The sequence below is a fragment of the Molothrus ater genome, chromosome 19, assembly GCF_012460135.2.
Source record: "Molothrus ater isolate BHLD 08-10-18 breed brown headed cowbird chromosome 19, BPBGC_Mater_1.1, whole genome shotgun sequence".
NCBI classification, from domain to species: domain Eukaryota; kingdom Metazoa; phylum Chordata; class Aves; order Passeriformes; family Icteridae; genus Molothrus; species Molothrus ater.
Genome location: NC_050496.2, coordinates 3,667,836 through 3,684,732, shown reverse-complemented (window position 1 = coordinate 3,684,732; position 16,897 = coordinate 3,667,836). Strand labels below are relative to the sequence as shown.

Genomic DNA, 16,897 nt, shown 5'->3' with positions numbered 1-16,897 from the left:
TGCAGCCCTGGCTGCTTCCAAGGGCTGTTTGACAGGGGAACAGTGGGATACAGAGGGGAGAAATTGGGATACAGAGGGAAAGAGCAGTTCCTGGGGGTTCACACTGACACAGCCCAGGCTGCCATGCCCAGCACCCCCATTCTCTGCCAGATTAAGGCAAGAGGGAAAACCCCTGTGCATGGCAAGTCCAGGTGGTCCCACTGCATCACCTAAACATGCATGTCACAGCCACTGGGCAAACAGTCAGGAGAGGCAAGACAAGGCTGCAAAGGGGCCGTTCAAATTATTAAAAAATAGAAAAAGGAAAGAAAAAAGTGAGGCTCAGAGCTGGGCCGGTTTGCAGAGCTCCAGGCCTGGGCCACAGCACAGAACAAACTGCAGGGACACAGTGGGACCAGAGCACTGTGTGACCCAGCTGCCACCCCCAGGCCCAGGGACCACTGAGCCTCTGTGTCCCCCCATCCCAAACCCCACTGGGGACCCCCAGCCCCATTCCCTGAACCCCAGTGCAGGGACCCCCAGCCCCATTCCCTGAACCCCACTGAGGGGACCCCCAGCCCCATTCCCTGAACCCCAGTGCAGGGACCCCCAGCCCTGTTCCCTGAACCCCACTGAGGGGACCCCCAGCCCCATTCCCTGAACCCCACTGAGGGGACCCCCAGCCCCATTCCCTGAACCCCAGTGCAGGGACCCCCAGCCCCATTCCCTGAACCCCAGTGCAGGGACCCCCAGCTCCATTCCCTGAACCCCACTGAGGGGACCCCCAGCCCCATTCCCTGAACCCCAGTGCAGGGACCCCCAGCCCCATTCCCTGAACCCCATGCAGGGACCCCCAGCCCCATTTCCCAAACCCCAGTGCAGGGATCCCCAGCCCCATTCCCTGAACCCCATGCAGGGACCCCCAGCCCCATTCCCTGAACCCCACTGCAGGGACCCCAGCTCTGTTCCCTGAACCCCACTGGGGACCCCCAGCCCCATTCCCCAAACTCCATTGTGAGGACCCCCAGCCCCATTCCCTAAACCCCACTGGGGACCCCAGCCCTGTTCCCTGAACCCCAGTGCAGGGACCCCCAGCTCCATTCCCTGAACCCCAGTGCAGGGACCCCCAGCCCCATTCCCTGAACCCCACTGTTTGGGTTGGGGCACGATGGGCAAGAGAAGGGGGGAGCAGGAGGCTGTTTTTGGGGAGCACTTCCCACACAGGCACTGAGAGCCACAGAAAGGGGCTGGGCACAGGAGCCCTGCACCCACCAGGGCACACAGGGATGCTCAGGAGGGGGGTGTTCATCAGGACAAGGGACCATAAAACACCAGGAAGTTCCTTTTCCACATCAGTTCACAGCCAACTTGCAGAGCAGAAACCAAGGAGTGAGGCTGCCCTGGGCTGCCAGGCCTCCCTTACATCACCAGACACGCTCCCCCAATGTCACAGGAATGCACTGGCCAAAAGCAACGTGAGAGCAGCTCCAGCAGCCCCACATCTGCCAGCCTGGCGAGGCTGAGCAGCCCTTCCCACCTGGTAAAGGCAGAGCTTCTGCTCTGTGACACTCACTGCAGCTCAAAGGTCACAGGCCCTAAAGGGGTTTGAGGTTTTCAGCTCTGCAGGATACAGCTCTCATGTCTGACACCCTCCTGAAGCTGAGAGCAGAGAATGCTGCTGACTTCAGCCTCTTCTTGGGGGCCCAGGTCCCCCCACAACCCACAAGAATGCTTGGGAATCTATCAACCATCAGTGACATTTTTTAACCTGAAGAAAAAGCATTGAGGGCTTTAAGACCCCAGATCCAGAGTTTGGGACCATTCAAGCAAAGGCTATGGGGGAAACTTAATTTCTAGAAACTTATTTTCTATTACCTGCACAGATGCAAACCCCACCTGGCCCAAACTCAGCAGGGACCCCAGCACAGGCAGCACCTTCCCCTTCCCTGGCACTGCCAGCAGCCAGGGCTGCTTCTCACCTCAGGCCTGCAGGAGCTGGCTGAGGATGGCCCATCTGCATCAGGGTCCCATTCTGCTGCCAGCTGGCACCCCAGGGAGCCTCCACCTCCTGGTGCCACCCCATGTCACCCCCAGGACCTGATGCCACCCTCTGTGACTCCCCTGTCCCACTCTCTGCCTGCTCAGCTGGTGCAGAGGCTCAGCCCAGCACATCCCATCCCACAGGGGCCCTGAGCAGTGGCAGAGCCACCTCCCTCAGCACAGGCCCTGACAAATCATTCCCTGTGACAATGCCTGCATCACATCCCTGGGATTCCCCCCCTGCTAAACCATTGCTCTGTTTTTCCCCTCCTTACCCTTCAAACCCCCACACACCCATTGCACAGCCACATTTAGCTTCCCCACCCCACAGATCCCCACTGCAGATGGATACCCCAGCACAGCCCTTGCCACAGATTTTTACTCCCTGAGGCTGAGCAGGGCTCAAGCAGAGACTTACTCAGCCAAGGATGATGATGATGATGATGATGATGGTGCACGCTGCCCAGTGCCCACGAGAGCCAAGGATGCTTCAGCACCTATTTCAGCTGCTGCCCCAGAGAGCCTGCCCCCAACTTCTGAAAAGTTTCCCTCGATTCCCTTGGAAAAGGTCTCACAAAGCAGATCCCTCCTGGCTCTCTGCCTCCCTCACCAGCAGACATGAAAAGCACTCGAGTTTCTCCCCGGGTAACGCGGGTAAAAGCCTCCAACATCAAAGGCACCACACAAGAGTTCTCTCCCCCCCATTCCTCCCAGGCACCAGTGCTGGGGCTGCCTCCCTTGAAAGCACAGCAACCTCAGTGGTTGAGGCGCCAACTGTGCTGAAAACACAGTTTGCATTTTTTTTTTCTGTTTTTTTTTTCTTTCTGTCTTTTTTTTTTTAATAAAATCAGCCACAAACTGGGGAACTTGGGAGCAAATCTGGGCCAGGCTCTCCTTTGGGGGCAACACAACCAGCGTGGTCTGGTGGGGTTTTGCCCACTGTCTGCTGTGTGGTCAGCCCAGAAAAATGGGAGCAAAAATATCCCTTGTGCCAGTTCTGCCTGCTCATTGCCCACACTAAAGGAAGCCACTGAGTGTCCTGAAGCAAAACCACAAACACCCTCCAAGTGAGCAGATTCCCATGGATTTCTCAGCAGCTTCTGCAACTCCTGCCCCCCCATCTGCAAAAGAGGAACAACATTTACCCCTTGGTAGACGGGTATCTACATCTTCACCCTGCTTGGTGAAGCACTTTGATATCTGCACAGCAAAGCAGGGTGAGGGAGGGGTGTTTACCTTCCTGGAAACAGGGAGCAGCTTTTACACCCAAACCAACAAAATTCCAGGGCAGAGGGAGCAGTTGCAGATGCAGCAGGAACAGACACGGATCCAAAAAATGAGGAGGACTTAAAAAATAGCTTCAAACACCACAGGGATTTCAAAAACTCCTAGGAGCACATGGTTTTTTGGCCTGTTTCAGAGAGTTCCTCATCCCTCCATCCCACACAGCAGTTGTTCCTGCCAGATCACTGCCTGCCCGGGAATGCTGGGTTCATTTTATTGCTGCAGCATGGAAACAAGCCTGGTTTGCAGGGGGGAGGTGGAGTGCTCTGCTGTTTAACACTTGGCTGTGTTCATGCTGTGATTAATATCACCCAACACACAGATACCAGATGTGCTCGGGGCAGGCTGGAGCGTATCCTAAATTGCACCAAGATGGAATTTTTGGGCAATTTTCAGGGAGTGCTGAAGGCAGGCACTGATGGGAGAGCAGAGATTTACACAGATAGGCAAGAAAAGAGAATTCTGTGGGGTTATGGCACTGGTCATAACCCCTGGGCCAGCTGCAATGCTATGGGCTGTGCTTATTATCAGCACCTTGTCATTTTGGGGGCAATTACTCCAATTCCCATCCATCTGTGGGTCTGATTTCCACATGCTCACAGCAAAAAACACTTCAGTTGTACCCCTGCTTCTGCTGATCTCATGGAACTTTAGCTTCAGGAAGAAATTACTGGTTCAGGAGCAGCAAATACTGATAAGGTTGGATCTCTCCATGCTGCTTCCCAACGTCCCACTCCTAAGCAAATCCATCAGCAGCTTCTCCCCACCCCTTTGGGGAGGAGTGCCCTGGGGTCACCTACATGGGTGTCCCTTTAATTAGAACCAAATCCTGGAGCAGCACTGGAGATTCATTCCAGCTTTTTGGAGGCCACACACTGCCCTGATGGACAGCTGACCTCGACCAGGCTGCTCATTGCTGGGTGCAGGGTGATGTGGGGCTTTGCCTCATGGCCTGTCCCTGTGCAGTGTGACACAACCCAACACTTCTCCAGGACGGGGAGCCCCTGGCTGTGCCAAGCAGCCCCAGAGCAGCAAAGTCCCTCTGGAGCTCCACCGAGGGACCCAACCTGCAAACACAGGGGTCCAAGTAAGGAGGAGATCTGCTAGAATACCTTCAGCATGTCAGAACTGTGTGATGCCCCAGGCCCTCACCATGGAACTTCAGAAACCTCTCTTCTCTGTGCAGGGTTCCCTCCTGCTGATCCCACCCATGGGACATAGCTGGTGTCCTCCAAAAATGAGTTCAGGCCATGCCTGTACCTGCTGGTTTTCACTTTTCTTCTTTGCCCAGATTTGGGAGCTGAGCTTTGGGTCATTCTCACCTCCCCCAGACCAGGTCAGCCCCACACAGAGGTGCCCAGCTGTGCTCCACACCCCATTTCAGTAGCTCTGGGTGCTGCTGATGACATGGCAGCACCAGTGTCACCAGGGCTGTCCCACAGGACACAAACCTGAGAAGAAAGAGGGTCCAGGGCAGAGAAAACAGTGCTAGCTGTGTCTTCTAAAAAGAAGCAACAAACCAGAGCATTTCTACTCCCTGAAACTCCATGGATGTGCTTGCTGCCAGCAGGGAAAAAGTGGGAGCCTGTCTGTCTGTCCAGGCAGGACCTGCAGCGACTCTGAGCGTGAGAAATCCCAAATTCTGCTTCCCACAGGGCTGCCTTTGTGCTTCTGCTGAAATGGTGAGGTCTGGTTGGCACCTAAAGCCTGGTTTGGGGGTTCACCAGGGCAGGAGGGAGGGACAAGTCTCTGCAGGCTCCCAGCTATGGCTACAGAGGATTTCTCCAAGTGAAGCATCTCTCTGTTCCTCCTCCGTTTTTTCCCACCACGGATCCGTGCTGTGCATGCAAAACCAGCACTGAGCTGTGAATTTACACCCAGAAACCAAAAGTAAAAGATCCCCATTATTCACTTCTGTGAGCAAAGGTTAAATCCTACCAAATACATCAGCTTTTGTGGACAGGACGAGCGTTTGGCAGGCAGCAGGAAGGAACAGGAACGTGGGAATTCCTCCTACGACTTGGCAACAGCCTCTTCCCCCAGCACGGGAGCTCTCTGGGGTCTGCTCAGCCTCTGCCAAGCTGAGAAAGCCCCTCATTCAAGCACTCAGTAATCTCACAGGACATCCTGTAGCTCAAGGAGTTGTTTAAATGAGGGCCTGGATGGATTCAAGCTGCCGAATTGTTGGAGAGAGCAATAGGAAAGGTGGGGTGGCAGAGCTGGAGCTGTGGTGTCCTGACCTGCTCTTTGGAGAAACACCTCAACACTGAATACAGAAAGTGTCTGCAGCAAATCAGCTGTGCTGAGCTGTCCCACAATGTCTGCCTGCCATGGGCTCCACCACAAGGTGAAAGAAGCCCCTGTTAGCATTTCCTGGAGGTCTGAGAGGGGCATCCTGCCTCTTCCTGCCTCACCCCAGCTGCTCCCATGCTCCCAAGAGCACATCCTGGGGTTTGATGCCCTTCCAGCCACAGGGTGAGGGGGCAGTGCTGGCTTCAGAGGCACAAGGAGAGCCAAGACATCCACCCTAAAAGATATTTAGGCACCTAATTCCAATTAGGCTGTAATACTCCTCAGGAGATTGCAGAAGATAGATAGATAGATAGATAGATAGATAGATAGATAGATAGATAGATAGATAGATAGATAGATAGATAGATATAGATAGATGATAGATAGAGATAGAGATAGATAGATATAGATAGATATAGATATAGATAGATAGATATAGATAGATAGATATAGATAGATATAGATAGATATAGATAGATATAGATAGAGATAGATAGATAGAGATAGATATAGATATAGATAGATAGATATAGAGATAGATATAGAGATAGATAGATATAGATAGATATAGATATAGATATAGATAGATAGATAGAGATAGATAGATATAGATAGATATAGATAGATAGATAGATGATAGATAGATAGATAGATAGATGATAGATAGATAGATGATAGATAGATAGATGATAGATAGATAGATAGATAGATAGATAGATAGATAGATAGATAGATAGATAGATAGATAGATGAACCAATATTTGAGAGATGTTTTGGGGCAGACCTGATGGGTGCTGGATCCATCCCTTGAGGGATGCAGGCAGGTCCAGCACAGCCCCCCTCTACATCCCTGCCCTTCCCATCCCAATCCATGCTCCTTCAGAGCACATCAGGGCAAGGCAGAACCCCAGCCTCACAGAGACTGGCTAAAACTCACTCCCTGGGCTCCAGATCACCCATTCATCTCAGATTTAAGATGAGTTTAATAAAGATTTAAGCCAAACTTTGTCCTCCCTACAGACCTGTGGTTCAGCAAGATGAGCACTGCCCCCTGCCCTGCACAGAACCTTTCAAGGAGCCCTTTCCAAAGCTCTTCCCAAACCTTTCTGTGCCTGTCCCAGTGCTGCAGCCCCAGGGCTCTGTGTCCCTCTGTGGGAAGGAGGGCACATCCCTCCCACACAGGGACACCCTGACCCGCAGTGACACGGAGGGAAGGGCACACCAAGGGTCAGCCAGCCAGGAGAGCAAAAATAAATCCCTCATGCAGGCATTACACAGGCACTGCTCCCTCCTGCAGCCCCACAGCTCCAGCACAGCTGCTCAGCACACCCTGGGGCTGCCTGGAGGGTGCCAGGGTAGCCAGGACACTCCTGGGGAAGGATGTTCCCTTTCCCCCACCCCACCTGGAGCCCTGTGGATCCAAGGCTGCTGCATGAGTATCTCCTTCACCAGCTGATGGGGCAGGGAGGGTAAAAGCAGCCCTGAATCCAAGCACCTTTTGGGGTAGCAAAGCCTCTTGACACACATCCCCTGCCCAGCCACCCTGCTGGTCCCTGCACAGTGTGGCAGCCACAGGCCAGGGGGGATGACTTTGGGGCAAATAACTGCATTTCTGCCCCCAAACAGCTCCAGAATCTGCCCCCCCCCGCCAGTCCTGCAGCCCCAGTGCTGCTGCCTGGTGCAGCCCAGCCCTCCTCTCCTGCCCCCCACACCCTGCAGTGGCAGCCCCAGCACTGGCTCCCACTGCCCCAGTGCTCCCCAAGAGCCCTGGGCACCCCTGATGTGCTGCAGACACAGCTTTCAGCCAGCTGTGACTACTTCTGGGATTTAAATCATCCTCATCTTCCCCTTCCCCAGGTCTTCCAAAGCTTTTCCCATGGAAAAATCTGGGAATACAAGGAGGACGTGCCTCCCCAAATCCCAAGCCCCCAAGGGCTGCACTGCTCAGGCTTCAGGGGGTTCTGTGCCAAGGGGAAAGGTGGGAATCAAATCCTGACCCACCCCCAGGGCCAGAGCTGCCTCTGAGGATGGGACTCACCCCTCTGTGCTCTCACAGAGCAGCCAGGGCTGCCAGCATCCCACAGGGAATGGCTGGGAAGGGAAGGGAAGGGAAGGGAAGGGAAGGGAAGGGAAGGGAAGGGAAGGGAAGGGAAGGGAAGGGAAGGGAAGGGAAGGGAAGGGAAGGGAAGGGAAGGGAAGGGCAGAAAGCCTGGGAGGAGGAGGAGCAGGAGGAGGAGGAGGGTGCCTGGAGCACAGCAGAATGCTCCATTGATGCTGCTCCCACCCCAAAATGCACCCAACACTTCAGTGCTGCTCCTGGGGCTGGGACACGCCTCCCAAAGGGACTCAGCTCCCAGCATGGATGAAATTTTGCCTTCATGATGAGCAATTTTAGGATTCTCAGTGGCTGCTGTGAGTGAGCTCAGCCCATACTCCTGCTCCTGCTCTGCCCACAGCCTCCACCTCGTTCCTCCTGCACCTGCAGACTCCCAGACACAGCTCAGATAGTTTTTTGTCCAACCAAATTTCCACATCCTCCAAAGGAAAAAAAGCCAGCAGAAAGGGCTGAAATGATGTTTTCCACCATTTTGCCAAAAATAGGAACCATTTTATTTGTCACTGCAAAGTTCTTCACTTAGAAATGTAAAACAGAAAGTACAGAGCCCTGAATCAAATTAAACAAGTTCCAGTCTTTTTTCTAATATTTAATAAGACTGGATTTATAATATCATTTTACCAACTGCAATTAATTTCTTAATTAGGCAAACTGAACACTCCTAGTTTAGAAGCACCCAGGTAATGTCAGCCCTATTTCCTTTTATTTAGTGTCTTTTATCTGTACTTTTGCTTTGGCTAGGTAAACTCCAAAGGCTGGAGAGTGGAGATTTAGGCAATTTTATTCAGAATGCTGTAGGTTGGATAAAAAAAAATCATCTCCCAAATCTCCACATCCAGCAAAGCAGGGTTTGGAGAAGCTTTGCACACCAGGACAGTAACGCCCAGGGAGCTGAAGAGGTGACAGTCACCAGGTCCCCCTGCCCAGGGGAGCACATCCCCACGTCTGTCCCAGCCCTGTCCGTCTGTCCGGGACACACAGCAGCTGCTATTCCCTGCCTGGCCAGGTAGATGGAGCTCAGCCGGCACCAAGCAGGAATTCCTCCGTGCTGGAAGGGTTCCCGTGCCTCTGATGGAGTCGATAATTCAGCGATTTTCACTGAGGAAGGCCCCAAACAAACGGGACCAACTGAGACCCAGCTCTCCCAGATCTTCACCTTTCACTTTGTGAAAAATGGTTTTGTGATTCGTGTCAATTGGCAATGGAATCAGCAAATTCCTGTATCTGCTATTGCTGAAAATAGACATAAAGAACAATTTCTGACTGAATAGCCAAATAAAGCATCGAAATAAAAGAAGCATAGCAGAGTAAAAGAGATGAGGTAGCAAGACAACTGATGCTTAGAATAAAAGAGAGGAAGTTTTGGTAAAACTAAGAGATATTACAACAAAGCACCCAAGTGTTTATGTATAATAAAAAGCTTAATGACAAAATCATGTAGCAGACACCAGTGTAAAACCTCCCTTCAGAGAACCACAAGGACAGGAAGCCAACGACCACCTAGAAAGATTATGGAATTGCTGATCCCAGCTTACTGATATTTGCTGATTCAAACTAACCAAGCCCATTAAAAAATGCTTTGTAAGCTTAAGAACAGTAAATATATATTTTGTTGAACTTGTGTGTCATGAGTAGAGCAGTGACTCCCCGGCCACACAGCACTGCTTGCTTGCTTGCTTTAAAATAAAAGATATAAAAATGAAATTCAGTTTAGTTATTGAAATTTTATATCAGCTTCAGCCTGGGAGATGGTGGATAAACTGCTACAAACACTTCATCACAACCACTGCTTCTCCAACTCCCACCCTCTGCTGCAAACTCTGAAGACATTTCACCCCACACATCACCCACAAAACCCCAACACAGCAAAGCCCCGAGGAGCAGGAAACAATTTCCGGGTTTTTCCCCCATAAAGTCAGGGGGATGGGGGTCAGGGGGACCCTCGGGGCCCCTGGTCCTGCAGGAAGCAGCAGGGGGAGGGGGTGGCCAGGCTTTCCATCCCCTCACCGCAGGGTCACCCTCCCCAGCCAGGCCGGATGGAGGATGTCTAATATTCCTCCCGTTCTGTTTGAACACTCACACCATCTTGGGAGCAGGAAGCTTAAGCCATTTCCTGCAAGGCATTGCTCTGCCCTTCAAATATTTCCAGCCTCGGTGCAAACTGCTTTAAAACCGAGCCTGGCAGCTGGGAGTGTGAAATCAGAGGAGGGGCATGTCCAGGGAAAATTGAGTTTGTGAAACCTATCCAGTCCCTGCTGCTGCAGAGCAGCAAAATAAATATTGCTGTGGACAATAAAAGAGAGCAATTCATCTTGAATGTCTGAAAAAAATGAGAAGGAAAAGCAGAAACTCTAAACAATGTTCTCTGTGCCTCTCCCAAGGGATACAACACTGGTCCCCAGCAAAAAGCCACAGCCACATCCCCCTTGTCCCTGCAGCCACGATCTGAAGCTTTCCCAGCTTTGCTCTTTCAGTGCTGCCCAAATCATGGCTTTGGTTTGCTTGCCCCATAAATAATTGTCCCACACATGGGCTGAAATAACCCCAAAGAGACCCTTCCCACTCCTCCGAGTGGAGGAGAAGAACAAATGTTCATTCCCTGAAGCACTGCAGAAGAATTTTGGGCAGTGCCAGAGCTGGAAACCTCCCAGACCCCCCAGGTCAGCAGAGCTCAGCCCCACATCCCCCACAGCACCCTGAGGCAAGGATGGGGACAGAAGGGTGGCAGCTCACCTCCTGCTGCTGTCCCTGGCTGCTCCAGCCCACGATGGGAGCTCTGTTATCTCCTCTCGGTTCTTCCCCAGGTGACACTCAGGGACACAGGGCCAGGAAACAAAGCCATGCCCCAAGGGCCAGCAAAGCTCTGCTCCCCTGAGCTCCCACTCCCAGGGCTGCTCCTTCCCAAGACTTTTCTGTCCAGGGACTGAAGCCACGAAGCAGAAAGGAAACCCCAGAGCTCCTCCAGGGCCCTGCCGGAACCCTTCACCTCCCAACCTCAGGGCGTGCACTCCTGGGCTGTAAATAAACTTTTATTTACTACACAAAGTAGGGCAAGGAGGATTGTTTCCCTGAGGAATGGTGGGAGGAACATCAGTGCTATGGCAGGATCTCAGATTTCATCTGACTCCACAAAGCAGTTCCTGGAGACCTCAGCAGGAGCCACAACACCTCTGCAGTGGCCACATCCCCCCAGATCCTGACTGCCCTACCAGATCCTGACCCTGCCAGCTCAAACAGGGATCTCCCAGGGCACAGATCCACCCAGCCACCCTACACCAGCACTGCCAGGCTTGGAGAGAACAGGGCTGGAGCAAATTCACCTCCTGCATCCCACAGAGCAGCACAGAGCCGAGGTCCAGCCCCCGCAGCTGGACCAGGATGGATTCACTGCAGCCTCTGAGCACGATGGATTCACTGCAGCCCCTGACCACGATGGATTCACTGCAGCCCCTGACCAGGATGGATTCACTGCAGCCCCTGACCAGGATGGATTCACTGCAGCCCCTGACCAGGATGGATTCACTGCAGCCTCTGAGCACGATGGATTCACTGCAGCCTCTGACCACGATGGATTCACTGCAGCCCCTGACCAGGATGGATTCACTGCAGCCCCTGACCAGGATGGATTCACTGCAGTCTCTGAGCACGATGGATTCACTGCAGCCCCTGAGCACGATGGATTCACTGCAGCCCCTGACCAGGATGGATTCACTGCAGCCTCTGAGCACGATGGATTCACTGCTGCCCCCAGGACCACCCACCCCCTGATGTGCTGCCTTATCAAGGTCCCCATCACATCTCAGAGCACTGAACTACCCAAAGCCAGGGCATCATCCTCAGCCCTCGACTGCATCCTCTCATCTCCTCCAAGGCCACCAAAAGGGCTGGACAGGGGGTCTCGAGGCCAGAGTGACCCCAGGGAGGGCCCCAGCAGCCTGTGAACTTGGCCTCCCACTTCCACCCCATTTATCTGCATGCTGGGATGCAGGAGGAAGCAAGTTCAGCCAGAGTTTGTCTAAACAATTGTGTTTTATCAGAAAAGCTGCTCAGATCTACTCCTTTTTTCCCAGGACGTATCTGGCCAATTCCAAGGTACTCTCCATTCTCCATCCAGCCTGTACCAGATGGAAGCAGGGGAAGAGAACGTGAAGCAAGGAGCATCCAAATCCCCCTGCTCCTCCCTCAGTGCCAGCAGCCTCCAATACCCATCAACCAGAGGCACAAACCATCCCACATCTGCTCCCCACACTCCAAAGTCTGCCTTCCAAATCCTTATTTCCTCTTCAAACTATGGGTTTCTCAAATTCAGGAGTGAGCAAGGTAGACTGGCAAGGTTGTGATAGAGGAAACACCTGATACAGAAAACACCTGATACAGAAAACACCTGATACAGAAAACACCTGATGCTTCCCTTTCCTCCTGGACAGCTCAGGACCTCCCTTTGTAGGGCCACCCCAATGAGCTGGGCAGGGGCTGCTCCCACCCTGCACAATCCCACAGCACCTCTGGAAGCAGGACCAGCTAATTCCTAATCACCAGCTGAACCTGGAAGTGATGCCTCAGGTTTAGCTTTTCTATTTTTCAGATTCTGTGCTGCTTTAGTGTGTGGGTCAGAGTTTCACATCAGGGAATGCTGAGCTCTGTGCACAGAGCAGGGAGACAAAACAATTCCTGCTCCAGCTGGGGACCAAGGACAAATGATCCAAATCTCAGCCCAGGAGCACAAACACCGTGGGCTGGAGAGAGAAAAACAAGGATGGGACTGGATGGGCTAAAGCTGGAATTGGACAATGAACTGCAAGATGCAAATGGAGCAGAACTGATCCCAGGGAGAGACCCCGGGAGTGCTCGTGCATCTTGGGACCATTTTGGTTCATCTTGGGTGCAGCCCTGGCTGGGCTCTGGTGCTGCCCAAGGTGGATCCATTGAGGAGATCCTTTCAATAAATCCCTGCTTTATTCTGTAACTCTGTCCAGCCTCTGTTCTAGGCCAGCCTGCACAAGGCATCAGAAGAACAAAGAGCCCAGTTCAAGGACTGAACCTCAGGCATCTCACCATGTTCACCAGCTCCCTGTTAGAAAAGGAGAAGTTGGAAGAGGGATTCCTCCAAGACAACAAAGGAGTGGACAGCAAAGGCAGGGTCCTAGCCAGGCTCGCCCCTCACTCAAACTTTTGCCATCTCCTCAGTGTTTTTCTGGCTCTTGGTCCATGAACTGATTTCCACTGCAGATGTGGGAGTGCCCTGAGTGCATCTCACATGAGATAAGAGTATGAGCCTGCACATTTGTAGCTTCTGAGTCTGAAACCAGGGACTCATCCTGTGCCTCCATGTGCCAGAGCTTCAGACAAGGGTCCAGAGCACATCAGCTCCTCAGGGCATCACCAGAGAACAGCACAAGCTCCCAGATCAGAGCAAATGCCCAGCAGAGTGAGCAGAATTCCCCATCCAGAATCATAACACACAGGGGAAGCAAACACAGGGCAGGGCAGCTCTTGTGATGTCCCTCCAGATGCACCCAGCCCACATGAAACACACCCAGGTGCACTTGAGCTGGAGTTGAAAGCAGTGCCCTACAATTCAAGACTTGTGAGTTACCACACACAGCTGGGGCTGAGAAAGCTCCTTCCAGGAGTGTGGCTGCATTTCTCTCCACGGAGAAAAGCAAAGCACAACTTCCCTAGGATTTTCTGGGATTTACATTCTCTGAACCTCAGAGAAAGAAAAACCAATTTTTATTTCATTTACTGCTCTTGTGTTTTAGAACAAGTAGAATACATTGTGGGAAATTGTTTACCTGAAGGAAATTAGTCATTGGATTCTGGTGTGAGTGTTTTGATTCACTGACCAATTGAATCCATGTGTGTGTCAAGACTTGGCTGACACTCACAAGATTCAGGGAGTTGAGTCCTTATGCAGTTTCAGTTTAGATGTAGTGTAATATTCTATAGAATAATATAGTCTAATGAAGTAATTAATTAGCCTTCTGAGATCCATGGAGTCCTCCTTGTCATTTCTCCCTGCCACAGAGGTCACCTGATTTCCTATACAGGAGCTGACACATCATTAACTTTTATCACTGCCCTCCCCTCCTAGGCCCCACATCCTTTTGGGTTCCCATCTAATCTTATTCTGAGATCTCCACGAGCTGAGCTTTTCTTTGAAAGGGGGAAGGGAAGGGGGGAAGGCAGAGCCACCATAAAAAGTTCAAGTATTATGGATAAGCATCAAAGAAAACTTGACACACACACTTCAGCAACAGAACAACCCGAGCCAAGGTTGGCTGGGGGGCTGTCAGGCACCCATAATAATAAGGGATTCATGCCCTACCCAGTTCTGTGCTGCTGCAAATCCCTTTTCACCTCCATTCCTCTAGGAATAACACAGGAGAACACCTGGTGAGACCACTTCACTCAGACAAACCCTGGGCATCTTCTCAAGGCTTGAAAAGCTAAACATAAATCCAAGGTTATGTTCATATGTGCCAGAGCATCATCAACCTCTGAACTTTAAGGTGCTGAAAAATGCTTCATTTCAGGCATCCTTCATTCCTGATGGACAAATGGCCTTTGCCATGCAAAAACCAACCTACAGCTTCCAAACTGCAAAACAAATTGCAATTGGTACAAGTCCAGCAACCCCAAATGCCCACCCTGTCACTCCTGGGCTGGCACAGCAACCTTAGATGGTTTAAATTATTTGCTTTTCATAAATGCATGAACATCTGCAAAGTTTTGTTGTTTGTAAAATATTTTGGACCAGAGCCTTGGGTCCAGCTTTGTCTCCCAGCATGCCTGGATAAACCAAAACGACTCAAGAGGGTGAAGTACTCATGTATGTGACCCTACAGAAACCCTGGGAACGTCTGTGCAGAGACCAGCTCAGAAGATCAATGAGATGAGTGACCCAAATTTAACCACCCCAAAGCAAAGCAGCTCTCTCCCCACATCCCTCCTTTAAAACCTCTAACAGATGTAAGAAAAACTGGGCTCAAAGAAGTCTGAGCACAGGCTGCAATCCAAGACCAGCTGCTTTTTCCATTTATAGCACATTCACTTCAGCTTCACCAGGCATTTTGGACAATGTAGAAGGCTCTCTGTGTCTGTTTGTTTGTTGGAGGAGTGTAGAGAACACAAATGGTTTGCTGTCATCTTATCATTTCCTGCTCACAACAGATCGTTTGATCTTCTCAAAACAAAGTTATCTCCCTATAATCTCAATTCAGTGCTCTGACAGAGTTTATGGAGCTGGCACTGCACCCAGCCTATGGTGTCCCTTCAAGCACTGGCCAACAGAAACATCCAGACAGGGACAGCAGTTTAGAAATAGGTTAAAAGAGAAAGATTCCTTCATTACAGAAGGTTCATCACCACTGCCATCGCTTCCCTCCCCCCACAGACAGCAGAGAAGTCACAAAACCAGGGGCCAGGCCTTACTGCAGGAGATCAAAGCAAACTCTTTGTTTTATCTTGGCCAAGATAACGGATTTTATTTGCCTTATCAGCCTTAGGATGATTAACCTAAATGTGAGAAAGCTGGAGGATCCAAAGGAGCTGATGGGTGGGGAGCACGTTCCCCAGCACCACTGCCATGGGCTCCAGACATGCAAATACCACAGGATCAACAGAGAAACCCTTGGCTCCTACATGCCCCCCTCAGCCAGGGCTGTGTCTCCCTTTGCCTTTCAGCACCACTTGGATGAACACACAGCCCACAGCAGGCAGGGGCACTCACCCCTTCCTCAGCCAGCAAAGGCACCTCTGTCCAGGGGCTGCCCCAGCTTTCATCACAGAGGGGAGACACAGAATTCACAGAATCCACAGAATTCACAGAACTCACAGAATTCACAGAATCACAGAATTCACAGAACTCACAGAATCCACAGAATCACAGAACTCACAGAATCCACAGAATTCACAGAATCCACAGAATCCACAGAATCACAGAACTCACAGAATTCACAGAATCACAGAATTCACAGAACTCACAGAATTCACAGAATCACAGAATTCACAGAATCACAGAATTCACAGAACTCACAGAATTCACAGAATCACAGAATTCACAGAATTCACAGAACTCACAGAATCCACAGAATTCACAGAATCACAGAATTCACAGAATTCACAGAACTCACAGAATCCACAGAATTCACAGAACTCACAGAACTCACAGAACTCACAGAATCACAGAACTCACAGAATCCACAGAATCACAGAACTCACAGAATTCACAGAACTCACAGAATTCACAGAATTCACAGAACTCACAGAATCACATAATTCACAGAATTCACAGAATCACAGAACTCACAGAATCCACAGAATCACAGAACTCAGAGAACTCACAGAACTCACAGAATCCCAGAATCACTGGGTTGGAAGAGACCTTCAAGATCATCAAGTCCAACCCAGCCCCAACACCTGAACTGAGCCCTGGCACCCAGTGCCACATCCATACTTTGTTAAACACAGTCAGAGGTTGCTGAGGGTGCTCAGGGCTCACACCCAGCTGGAGCTCAGACCCCTGAGCCACAGCCAGGTGACCCTGCAGTCAGGCTCTGCTCTCTACAGACACACATTCAGCCCTGGATCCCCCCTGCAAGGTTCAGGAGGTCAGGAGATGACATGGGTGGATGCACAGCCTCACCCAGACCCAGCCCAGCCATGCAAGAGACCTGCCAGGTCATTCAGGCCAGGGTCACTCTGCAGCTCAGCATGGACTCACAGACTGCTTTGGGTAGGAAGGGACCTTAGGGACCACCCAGTGCCACCCCTGCCATGGCAGGGACACCTCCCACTGTCCCAGGGTGCCCCAAGCCCTGTCCAGCCTGGCCTTGGACACTGCCAGGATCCAGGGGCAGCCCCAGCTGCTCTGGGCACCCTGTGCCAGGGCCTGCCCACCCTCACAGGGAAGAATTTAATACCAATATCCCATTTAACCCTGCCCTCTGGCAGGGGGAAGCCATTCCCTGTGTCCTGTCACTGCAGGGCCCTTGTCCCCAGTCCCTCTCCAGCTCTCCTGGAGCTCCTTCAGGCCCTGGAAGGGGCTCTGAGCTCTCCCTGGAGCCTTTTCTTCTGGTGAGCACCCCCAGGCTGGCTCCAGAGGGGCTGCAGCCCTCAGAGCACTCCTGTGCCTCCTCTGGACTCACTCCAGCAGCTCCACATCCTTCTGATGCTGGATGCAGC

The 16,897-nt window shown here is 51.7% G+C and overlaps 1 protein-coding gene across 3 annotated transcripts in view; it reads right to left on the bottom strand.

The window, feature by feature from the left end:
- SEPTIN9 (septin 9) overlaps positions 1–16,897 on the bottom strand; it is a 114,978-nt gene that overhangs the window by 36,195 nt on the left and 61,886 nt on the right. The window lies entirely within an intron of this gene.